Source organism: Lontra canadensis, unplaced genomic scaffold (genome assembly GCF_010015895.1).
Source record: "Lontra canadensis isolate GAN:19392208 unplaced genomic scaffold, GSC_riverotter_1.0 scaffold90, whole genome shotgun sequence".
NCBI classification, from domain to species: Eukaryota; Metazoa; Chordata; class Mammalia; order Carnivora; family Mustelidae; genus Lontra; species Lontra canadensis.
The window spans coordinates 6,094,869-6,107,144 of record NW_022631084.1 but is presented as its reverse complement, the minus strand read 5'-3'; the positions used below and the strand labels follow the sequence as shown (position 1 = coordinate 6,107,144).

General features: G+C 39.0%; 2 protein-coding genes across 8 annotated transcripts in view; one reads left to right on the top strand and one right to left on the bottom strand.

Moving 5' to 3' along the window:
* SERPINI1 (serpin family I member 1) overlaps positions 1-5,950 on the bottom strand; it is a 72,881-nt gene extending 66,931 nt beyond the window's left edge. Inside the window, exons 1-2 of one of the 3 annotated variants that reach the window (XM_032836093.1) lie at positions 5,371-5,724; positions 1,964-2,075 (exon numbers count right to left, since the gene is read on the bottom strand). The gene's annotated coding sequence lies outside the window, so the exon portion shown is untranslated. Of the gene's footprint in view, positions 1-1,963; positions 2,076-5,370; positions 5,725-5,756 lie in introns of those variants that run through there. The other 2 variants (XM_032836095.1, XM_032836092.1) reach the window with 2 other exon arrangements.
* A 323-nt stretch (positions 5,951-6,273) lies between these two features.
* The window catches only part of PDCD10 (programmed cell death 10), a 42,958-nt gene continuing 36,955 nt past the window's right edge, over positions 6,274-12,276 (top strand). For 2 of the 5 annotated variants that reach the window (XM_032836103.1, XM_032836101.1), the window contains exon 1: positions 6,284-6,398. The gene's annotated coding sequence lies outside the window, so the exon portion shown is untranslated. Of the gene's footprint in view, positions 6,399-6,858; positions 6,945-12,276 lie in introns of those variants that run through there. The other 3 variants (XM_032836102.1, XM_032836100.1, XM_032836098.1) reach the window with 2 other exon arrangements.

Here is a 12,276-nt window from a genome sequence, read left to right as displayed (position 1 = left end):
TGGGCTTTGAGTTGTTAGGTACTCATTCAATTGCTAGATTGTGCAATAGATAACACTTTGTGACACTTGAGTTACTGTTATTGAAAACTCTGGTATGAGATATATCTGAGAAAAACAGTATAATTGGGAAAATGAGATTATCAAAATAAATTCTATCTGCCTTCTTTCCCACACTAAATTAGGAGCTGTGAGGAGCTCAGAAGGCTCCTTTTCTAGCAGAACCAGGAGGAGGTCCTGAAACAGGGGCTGGAGCCGGAGGTACCATTCTGCCATTACGATGTACAGAAGGCTAGCACTGTGCACTGTTAATGCCAAATCTCAGAATTCATCCCTTGCCCATGCTCACTCAAAGATGACAAATACCTGTATAATTTGGGATTAAGAAGCCTGAATCAGGCCTTCCAATGTAACCATTTCATTAAATGCTGAACATCTAAGACCAGTTAAATTTTAGTTAAGATAAAGCCTCATATTACATTTATCTGTTTTTCCCTAAATCTCTATTTCTGTGTCAAGGAAAAAAACAGTCGTAGAAAGTGTGTATATGAATGTGCAGGGAATGTTACTTAAAAGTACATCTTTAAGTCAGCAAAATTTTAGGGGCAAAGAGGACCAAATTCCAAAAGGCATACAATTAATAAATTTATATTTAAGGTACATTCATATGCAAGGTTGCAATTAATAGTGATGTTTGCTCTATTCATTCACAAAGTCAAAGAGTAGACACCAATATTTATATTTAGCTCAATATAAGCAAGTGTTGTGGGCAGAGGGCTGCATTGGGTGTTAAAACAGATGTCTATGAAAAATTCACTCTTCTAGTTGTACTTGTTTGTGAAAAATGGCAAATGATGTTTCATTACAGATTGTCAAATATTTAAAATCTGTTACCAAGTATAGACTTTATATAAGGCTCTTAAATAGAAAGGTAAACGAAACTCAGTTCTGAAGTCACTAAGCATCTGGTGAGGAAGACAGTTATGAATTCAGCTAACTCTAAAACAAGACACAATGCTAAGCATGAAGAATAATGCTAAAGAACATGAAGAAGGAAGGTTAATCAATCACCAATTCTAAGCCACTCTGTATCTATTTGCATGCTGGAAAGACGTTAAAAAGCAAAGAAAAGGCAGTTAAATATCTGCTATTATTAAATACTACTAAAAAACTATCTATAATTAACTCAAATTCTCCAGGTCTTATAATAATGAAAGGAAAATAACATTTGAATTCTTCATGCTAACACTAATCAGATTAATTTGGTTTTGGAAGGTTGAACGCAAAAGATAATAAATGCCCAAGCTTAAACACAGTTCTACTTCCTTCTTTTTTTTTTTCTTTCTTTTAAGAAATGATCAGAAAAATAGAAGAACAAATTTAGCTTTTATGGAATGAAATATGTGTTTCATGAGTAAGCTTCAACAAAGGTATCTTATTTAGGTAAAATGATGTTGAGCCATAGGCTTCCGTGGCTAGAAAACACAGACCTTGTTTGACACCAGTGGGAGAGCCCTTTCCCCTCATCCATATTCCCTATCTGTGGAATGAATTTAGAAATGTTGGCACAGAAAACTATAGATCAGTCTTCTTAGTCCACACCATCTAAATAAAATTGGGCCCAATGGACACTTTTGCAAAGGCCAATCAGCACAAAGACATTCTCAGAAAGCCTAATGCATAGTAATTATTCTAAGGTCAACTTAACTCTTGTCTGTCAAAATGCAAAATGTCTCAATGTGTATATTTAAAAAGTCTTAGTCAGGAGTTCTAATTCAGTAAGCGGTCCTAGGGCCACTTCATGCTGAGCGTGACACAGGATGCTCAGAACAAGCAGGAGATAGGAAAGAAGTATGTCGTCTCCAGGAGCCAATAATTTAGTTACTTAAAATACACTTACCCAACTTTAAGGACTGAATTTTGGAAACATTAGAAAACTGAAAACAAAACAAAAACAAATCCTTACCTTTGTATAATAATTAACCCTCATCCCCCAAAGCACTATTTAACCTTAGAAGTTTGCTGTAGAAAGGGGTGGGAAGTGTTCTTGCTCATCTTTAGGGTCTGGTTCAGGATCTCTGTTATGAAGGGGAGAAATGCCTTTTACATTTTTACTTCTTTTTAATATTTCATCCAAATAATTCATTCACTCAGAAATGAATGTATACACAGAAGATCTTTTTTGCTTTGCTTTAATAACCCATGATTACTTAAAATCTAATGAATTAATGTCAGTCTGACTCCAGTTTAAAATGACAACACAGGGGCACCTGGGTGGCTCAGTGGGTTAAAGCCTCTGCCTTTGGCTCAGGTCATGATCCCAGGGTCCTGGGATCTAGCCCCGCATGGAGCTCTCTGCTCAGGGGGAAGCCTGCTTCTCTTCCTCTCTCTCTGCCTGCCTCTTTGCCTACTTGTGATCTCTGTCTGTTAAATAAATTAAAAAAAAAAAAAAAACTTTATAAAAAATAATAAAATAAAATAAAATGACAACACAGTAAAGTACTGTCTCCAACTATAGGTATTAGGCTTCTAGAAATGATGGGGGAAAAAAGGCCATGGAACCACTTACAGGCATTTAACAAAACAGATCAAATCTTGTTACTCTTTTGCTAAGGACAGTTTCTCAAACTGTTTATCAAATAGTATTTTTCAATTTTTCATATCTATCCCCTTCTATAAATCACCCTCCCAACACACCAAAAACGTGTGATCTTGAATCTTTAAGTCTCACTCTTTCGTGCTGCATGCATCAGTGAATCCTCCTGTTAGAATGAGAAATCCACGCTACTCAATTATTTTCAGTCAATAAGCTTAGAGTCAGAAATCTGAATTAAAAAAAAGTTCAAAACATATTATAATTTGAAATTAACCAAATCTTGTGGCTAAAGAACAGTGATCCCCAGAGCATTGTCCAGAGAGACATTCTGCACTCCGTTGGTTTTTCTTTCTCATCATATCATATGCTCACTAATAGTCATACACAAACAGGAAAAATCAAGGGCAGAATAAATAATATGCTTTTAACCTAAGAAGAACTTTACATAAAATTATAAACTGTCACATATGGAATCATCTCAACACCAGTAACATATAGTCAAGAAGTCTTCAGATTATCTGAGATTTAAAATGAACACCAATTTAAAATCTTTTGAGACAAGTTCAAAGTCACAAATACCGAACTATATATTGCTAATGATTTTCTCCCTTATAAAAACATGCTCTTACTCCTAAATGATACAGGAAACCAATCTCTTTCACCGACAAATTAAAGAGGATCCAAATCTTGGAAGAAGGCAAAACATCCATACTTTAATACCACAAACTCATTCACTCCTAATGAGATTCTATCCTTTATGATACCTCAGCAGAAGACCCAGAAATAGTTGGGATTCCAAGTACATCTGAATTTCAGCAGTTTTGATATTTTTTTCTATCCCATTTACTTGATTATTAACTGATTCTCAACCAAACTCTTTCAAAAGATCTTTTAATAAAGGCTCTGAAAGAACTTCATTGCCAATATTATTACTAATTATTATTATTACATGGGGTAAATAAAGTAGTGACAGCAAGCGTTCTATTTCACAAAATCAATCAGGGACAGAGACTAAGAAATACTCTAAGACTCTGACTCAGAGCAATCCACTTTATCACAAATAAGGATAAACACAATCTTTTCCAAGCCTCACTATACTCCATACCCATTTTTTTTTTTCCTCCTAAAATCATTTACATAGGGTCTCATCAGCTATGTGGATTAATAGACTCTCCCGTGATATAGTAAAGATAAACTCAGATCCTTACCATGGCTAAGTTTAGTGGCTACTGTTGCTTTTTCTTTATACCAAGCTCTCTGCTGCTACTAATACATGATCTGCTTGGGGACAATCTAAAGGCAGATGTTTTTCTAAGATCTGTCCATCTGTATATTTCTCTGGTGTCTACAAATGTGGCAGGGGGTGCTGGAGGGGAGTAAGTACACTGATAAGTCTTTTAGGCTTATCAGTAGTAGCACTCGGTAGGACAGAACTTTAATCTATGAAAAGAATTCCTTCTGGCCATTTCTTTTCAAAAAGGAATTTTGCGTGTGTTACAAAAACAAAATCCAAAAATCCTAAATAAATGAGAAAAGCCTGAAAACAAAACAAACAAAAAAAAACCAAGAAGGTAATTACCCCATTGTATTGATCTTACTTTAAAAAAAGAAAATCCAGATTATTTTTGCCCAGATCCTGAAATACACAATTGTCACAATGAAAGCATATCAGAGCAAAATGTGCTGCAATATGCTACTATGATTAAAAGCCATGTAATCTGAAAGACCTCTGTAACAAAAAGAAAATGAGTAGGAAAAAGCTATTTACATACTTTTCTAAAAAGAAAGGCTGCTATTTTGTGATAGTTACACAAAGGGAGGTGTGACTTTCACCTTTACCTTAAAGCATATTTTCATCCACAGGTATTTAATAACATTCAAAGAAACTGCACATCGCTTAATACCAAGAATAAACTATGATTTTATGACACTATTACATGTGTTTTAAGCCTAAACACATCACAGCACATACCAAGGGTAATCGTTTGGCACACACTCCCTGAACAGAAAAGATCCTCACAGTTTTTCTTGTACTTTAGTTTTTTAAAATGTACAATTATTATCAGACCCAAATGAGAAAATAAGGGGCAGCAATCAAGTACACCATATGTTTTCACTGGAGGCTGAGTCCTGGTCTTTGTTCCAATATTCTAGAGCCTCTGGAAGGAATGCTAAGTATCCATCCATTAAAACGTTTTTACATTATTGCTGGCAAAGTTATACTTCTGATAGGTCTAGTCATCTTGATTATTCCTGCCTGCATTTGCTTCCTTAGTACCAATCTCTTTCAATTTTAGGAACCTGCAGTAAACCATCCTGGAAAACAGGTCGGTAGCAGGACAATCTGATAAAACAACGTACAGGGTAGACACTGAAGAAGAATGCAAAGTTATTTTCCTAGTAAAAGAGTTCTGAAGTAATTCTATATCAATGACAAAATTTGGGGGTTTTTTTACCAGCTACGCACCAATCCAGATATCATCCTCCTTATCCTCAATTAGCAGGGTTTCCCTCAACCTTAAGATCTCCCAGAACAGTTTTAATGGTATAACTCACACCAAAAACACCAACCACGCCCTTAATACTCAGAACCAAGCCACCTTTTGCTTTTTCTCCCCACTACAAAGTCCAAAATGTACATCTTTCATCTAAAAGGATTCGCATCAGTTCCCTAACCCGAGTCAGGGGCTCTTAGCTGTGCCTTGATACAATTCCTATTGGAAGACGCTTTTCTCCTGGGCAGTGTGAGGACGCCCAGAAGAGGCACCCACGCTTACCTCCCACACACCTGCAACCCCTGGCGGGATGCTGGAGCTGATGCTCGGAGGACTGCGCTCCGCTCCGCTCGTGCTCCAGCTCTCCTCTCTCCCGGGAAACTAGAGTCCAGACTGCGCCTCCGGCTGCCACAGGGACCCAAGCTCCGCCTCCCCCTCCTCTAGTTGGAGAATTCGGCAGCTGTTGCTCCTCCCCCTGCTGTTCCTGCTGCTGCCCCGGCTGGTGGCGGCGGGAAGCTGCTGCCCTAGTACCTTCCCGCTCCCTGCACTTCTGCAGTTGTTCTGCCGCTTCCCTTCCCCTGGGAACTCCTCTCTTCTCAGTCAGTGGCCCCACACCTGCAGCTGCCTCCTATCACGCCCGCGCGCCGCCTCCAGAAACCCAGGCTCACACTATCCCTTCCTGACGACCCTCAGGTCTGGCCGCCTGGTGTGCCTGGGGCTGGTCCACTTTCAGGGAAGCTGCTCCTCCGGCCAGGACGCATCCCCACACCGCTCCCTCTCTCTACGCCAGCGATTCCCCCGATGCTTCCGCCCTCTGGTGCAGCGTCCACAGCTCTGCCGCCCCACGTTAACCGCCTCAAGCTCTCCCCCCAACCCCCTTACTTCCTCTGCTCTGCTAGCCCGCCCCCACAATGGGTGAGTCGCCTGCAGGGCCGACCCGGCACCCTGATTGGTGCAGGTGAGAGCTGACTCCTCCCTTCCTCCTCCTTTTGAACACCCTCTCTCTCGGTCTCACCTCCTCCCGCAAAGGCGGGGAACTCTCTTGCTATTGGCTAGAAGTGTCCCCACCCATCGCCTTAGGCTCTACCGCATGACCTGCCGGGAATTGTAGTCTTGCTTTTGCAGAAATTGCCGACGAAGCTGGCGAGTGGGACTACGAGTCCCCATAGGCCCCTGCGCGACTCCGGCTGGGCAGGATTCCGGACAACGCCTGGTTCCTCTCGGGTCCTTCCGGCGTCGCCGGAGTGAATTGATCCGGGAGTTGAAGAGGGCTCCAAAGGTGGGAAGTGAAGTCAGTGCCCCAGTTGCCGGTAAGGTGTGGCTCTTCTACCTCAGTCTCTGTAGCCCCCAGCGGAACAGAGGAGGTCTGGGGTCACACAGGGGCCGTGGCCGAGGCACTCGGGCTTGGCTCTGGCAGGCGGAGCGGACGGGGCTGGGAACGGGGCCCTATGGGCGTAAGCGAGGTTACCCTACGCGAGTGGCGTAAAGCGGGTTTGTAAATGCTGCCTACCCTGCTCGGGCCTGAACGCCTCCAGGAAGTCTCGTCTAGGTGGGGGCGGGAGGGGAAGGGCGAGGTTGGCCTCTGGTGCCCCTGGAGAAGGGAGAGGGCGGATGTGTCTGGGGTGGGGTCCTCTGAAGGTGTGGCTTGGGGCGGGGAGATGTGGCTGCTGTTTTCCCCCTGCTTTAGAAGTAGGATAGGGGAGAAGTGGAGGAGGAAAGGGGCGCTTGGGAGTCTGCTCTTAGGGTGACTCAGGTTATGCCCTTTGAAAGAAGAGGAGAACTGTAAAAGAAGAGTCATATGTTGACAGAGAGCTACGGATTCAGTTCCAGTTTCATGATGTGGCCCTTCTAAGGAGGTAATTTTGCCTCTAAGCAGAAAACCTTCACCCTCTTAGGTGTAATTCCAAAGGTATCTTTACACCCGTTCTGTTTTCAAAGACACAGTTTTCAGATGCTGATGTTAGAAACTGAGGGGATAAGTGAAGTGCCCAAGGTCACACACGTAGGGACTGATCTGAATCTAATCCAGTTGTAATCCAGTTTCTGAATCAGGGCTGCCGCACCAGAAAGAGAGAGTAGGGAGGTTGGTGGTTTTTTGAAGTGAGTGGGGGAAGTTGCAAAGTAAGGCATTTTATGTATTTCTGAGAAGCTCTTTGTGAGGTGAAGAGTTTTTTGAGTTGGAGAAAATCCTCAGTAGAACAAGGACACACTCTTTTTGGAAAAATAAGAATGAGTGTTCAGCCTACTTACTACGGGTATCTTAAGTGACGGACTGTACCACCATTTCAAACGCTAGATAATGACATGTAAAAAAAATATATCCCATCTTTACCTTTTAGAAGTTACTCCTTTTCCTACCTACCTTAGGACTGAAGGTTTTTACTTTGATTTTGTAAAACTGACGACAGTAGTGTAGGAATTCTTTTACAAAACTTACTTTATACGGTTTTTTTTTTTTTTTAAAGATTTTATTTATTTATTTGACAGACAGAGATCACAAGTAGGCAGAGAGGCAGGCAGAGAGAGGAGGAAGCAGGCTCCCCGCCGAGCAGGGAGCCCGATGCGGGGCTCGATCCCAGGACTCTGGGATCATGACCTGAGCTGAAGGCAGAGGCTTTAACCCACTGAGCCACCCAGGCGCCCCACTTTATACGTTTTTTAATTAATAATAGCATCAAGAGAGTTTAGTGTGCTCCTTACTAGAAAAGAAGTTACCTTGCATTTCTTGGAATTAACATCACATTTTTGTTGATTTCTCTTTACTTTTCCCCTCATTATCTTGACTCCAGTGTATGTGTATGTCTGTATAAAATCATCAAGTGCTTACTTATTTTATTTTTCCTAGCATTATAAATGACTTTTAATTCATCCTATTTATACTGAAGGATGGGAAAATTGGACATTTATATTTTATATTGAGCACGAAGCAGTATCCTTGTACTGGTCTTATCCTTTATAATTGTTTGTGTGGCCATTTATAGCTCATGAATATTACTAAAACTTTAATCGAATTTTAGGTGTGTGTTTTTTGACATCAGAGTTTCTTCTGTGATGTTTATGTGCAATAATTCAGTATCTACTGATAGCTAGCAGTTAATCCTGGTTTACTGTTGTAAGTTGACCATTGAAATACTCCGCTTTTTGAGTATTCTGCGAATATTAACAGTGTCTAACTTTTGAATACAAAAATGCTTTCTAGGATCATATATTGTGTATTGTTCCTGTATGATTGAAGTTAAGATGGTCTGGAAATTAATATAACCTTTTTTTTTTTTAAGATTTTATTTTTATTTATTTGTCAAAGAGAGAGGGCACAAGCAAGCAGAGTGGTAGGCAGAGGCAGAGAGAGAAGCAGGCTTCCTGCTGAGCAAGGAGCCAGATTCGATCAATCCCAGAACTCTGGGATCATGACCTGAGTTGAAGGCAGCTGCTTAACTAACAGGCACCCAGGCGTCCCAAGGAAATTAATATAACCTTTAACATAGAATAGAGATACGATATTACAGAATGAAGTAGGAAGTATTGGAGTAACATAGCGCCATGAGTAATGCAATACACAAGGAAGAAAGACCACCTAAACAAAATTATGTGGGGATAACTGGCTCTATGCTATATTACAAGAGAAAATGGTAGTTTACATAGAGTGTAAGTAAACTGAACATGAGTTAGTGATAGTAAAGCAAGAGTATTAATGGGTTTTCTAGGTCGCAGTGTAGGCATTTCCTTTTTGTTGGGGGAAGTATCAAGGGAGTTCTCTAACTTTTGGAATGCAGCTATGAGGTTGTGGAATGAGCTTTTGAATTAAAAGTCAGGAAAATTTGGAAACAAGTAAAATTAATTTAATGTACATGTTCAGTGTGTGTTAGTTTTTGTCCTGGATTTAGTTCTGTCATTACTCTTCATCTCTTAGGCTAGTTATAGTTTTGATATATCATCTATTTGCAGTGATGGAGTAAGGTTTTTATTATATTTATCATCTTTCAGTCACATGCTGGTGTACTGTGGTCACTTTGGATCTCTGCACATTGAAGAATTTAGGGTTCCCAGAGTTTTGTGTATACTTGTATTTTTATAACATTTTGCAGTTCACCAGTATCCACATTTGTTCTCATTTTTGGTTTTGCAGGAGCCTTGTGTCACTTTTGGACTTCATCTCTTACAGGACTTAAGATGTCTCCCATATACATCTGTTGTTGAGGGTAGAAGGTCATGAGAACAGGACTCTGTATTATCATTGCATTCCCAGTAGGTAAAATAATTGAGTACCTGTTTACACAGAGAACGAAGAAGTTCTTATTAGTTAAGTGTAAAGTCATGAAACTAGTGATTGGTGGGATTAAGGTATAAGCCAGGTCTTCTGGTTATAGATATTACTATTATAGAATAAAGACTGGGTTCCTAAAATAATTTATTTTATATGAGAAGAGGACTTAAAATGACTTAAATATTCAAATTCTCTTCCCCTCATACTCTTTCTTTAATGCTGACAGTTCATCCTTTGCCTCCCTTCCAGCTCTCTGTACTTATTCCCAACCTTTCTTATTTACTGCACCTTTCAGTTACTACATACATAAGTTCCTTCCTGACTTAGGAACCTTTGTACATATTCCATCTCCTGTGGGACTGTTCTCCCCCCCCCTTTCCTAAATCTGGCAAAACACATAGTTAATTTGCAGATTTCAGTTTTAATGTCATTCCTCAGAGGAACCTTACCTGACCTTCTTAGACCCTTCTTCCTAAAACTAGAACTTACTATAGTAAGTTCCCAGTGTATCTTCACCTTCATTTTGTAGCATCATCACAATAGGAACTTAATTATTTCTTTACTTATTTGATAAATGTCTGACTCCCTCACTAGACTATAAGCTACCTAGGTAGGACTCTCTCATTTGTCATGTGACTGGCACACTTACTACTTACGCAGTATCTGGCACAAGTAAGTTTTCAGTAAATACTTGCTGAATGAGTGAGTAAATGATTGAATGAGTGCGTTCATGCACAGTGCCTCCAGCACTCTGCTAGGGACAGAAGTATAGAAATAAGTAAAATAGATTTGCTTTCCACCTTTAGATGAAAGGACTTACGACAGAGGTTTTATAATATAAATAGTAGAAAGATGTTTGTTCTTTTTGGAGGTTTCTAAAAGCAGGAGAGATTGTTTTCTGTAGGGAAATGACAAAGGAGTCATTTTCTGTTACAGCAAACTTTGTGTATAACAAAACATTTTGGAGACCTTATCTCTGTCTTGCTTTTTGCAAGCAGCATTCATTATAACAAAATACAGATGTGGAGGAAATAAACTTTTAATGGATTCTGTGCTTCCCTAATGTGATCTCATTTTGTCCTGAACAGAATCCATGCTTTTCTTTTTTCTTTGTTGTTTCATTCTGTTTTTTAACCACGGTATCTTCTTTTGAATTTTACTTTTAGTATCATCTGCTTTAGACAAGGTGACTTTGTAAAAATGGAGTCATGCTTGTTTCAAAGGAGCTTATATTTTGAGCTTCTTGGAAAGTTTCATATTTCACTGGGTCCTATTTGCTTTAAACTTAGATACTTATGAAAGTTAAATGATCATTATTTTAAAAATATGCAAACCCATTTTCAGGGATAAATTTGTGTTAGACTTTGGTTGTAAAAACAAATTCAATAATCCTTTGTGGTACTATAATAATTGCATAGAATAAATTGAACAGCTCCCGAGTTGCTGTAACCTTAAATGCTTTCATGAATTTACCAATTCCCATTCCTAAGAGAGATTGTCAAAAAAATTATTGCTAGTATTTGGCTTTAAAATTTGATAATGCTTCCAGGTTTTATTAATAAATGTAAGTCTTTAATAAGTCCTAAACTTACTTTTTTTTTTAAAGTCTGTTTTTATGTTTTTTAAAAAAATTTTTATGGTATTTTTTTAGCCAAGAAATTTATATTTACCTAGTTTAACCAATATGTGGAGAATAAAGCTGAAATGTTTTTGGGTTATCAGGGTCATTAAAATAGGTAATGTTACTTCAAGTTTTCAGCTTATTTCATGGTAAAATAAACTGTAAATATTTACCATGAAATATATAATCTCCTGTAAAGGAGATTTAGAAGTAAGTATGAATTTTTTGGTATATATTACTTCATTTGGAATGTATAGAAAGTGGCAGTCTTAGATACTGATTTTTGGGGGGCACACACAGTGTAACCAATGAAAACAACTTTATTGTAGTATTTAGAAATAATTTATTTGCAGAAAGGTCCATTTTTGTAGGAAAATGAAAAATTCAGTTTTTAAATTTTATCTACAAAATTAATTGCATCTTTGATGTAGTGTAGTATTACAGTCTTATTTTTCTTTCTCACTTTTTTTTTTTTAAAGATTTTATTTATTCATTTGACAGAGATCACAGGTAGGCAGAGAGAGAAGAAGGGAAGCAGGCTCCCTGCTGAGCAGAGAGCCTGATATGGGGCTTGATCCCAGGACCCTGAGATCATGACCTGAGCCGAAGGCAGAGGCTTAACTGAGCCACCCAGGCGCCCCACAACCTTACTTTTCAAAATTACCCTTATATTTTTGGTTTGAATAAACTTTCTTTTTTTGTTAACTACTCAAAAAGTGAGTTTAATCTCTTCAGTCTTAATCATACTTTTCAGGGCTCCAGGGTGGCTCAGCCTTCAGTTCAGGTTATGGTCCTGTGTTCCTAGGATCGAGCCCCACATTGGGCTCCCTGCTCAGCAGGGAACCTGCTTCTCCCTCTTCTCCCTGCCTGTAGTCTCTCGCTATCTTGATCTCTCAAATAAATGAATAAAATCTTTAAAAAAAAAAATCTACTTTCTGTAGTTGCTTGGAATCCGTTAATTGTTGCTATTTAAAAGAAAAGAAAAAGAGGATTTTATCAGCAAGCTTATGATGTATTGAGTAACGGCAGTACAGTGTATTAAATGGTAGTGACTCAGTTTACTCAGGCCAGTCCCTTGGAAATAAGTTTACTAGAAGTAAGTATAGATTGCTTAATAATACTTTGGTTTATTCATTTGTCAAATATTTATTGAGCATATATTATGTGTGAAATTAACCTAAATATTTAGAATAAGCTGGGATATAATCTGGTAGCTAGCATTTATTGAGCAGTAACTCAGTGCTGGGCATCATACTAAGCCACATGATGTCATATAATCCTAGCAACAGTCCTAGGAGTAGAG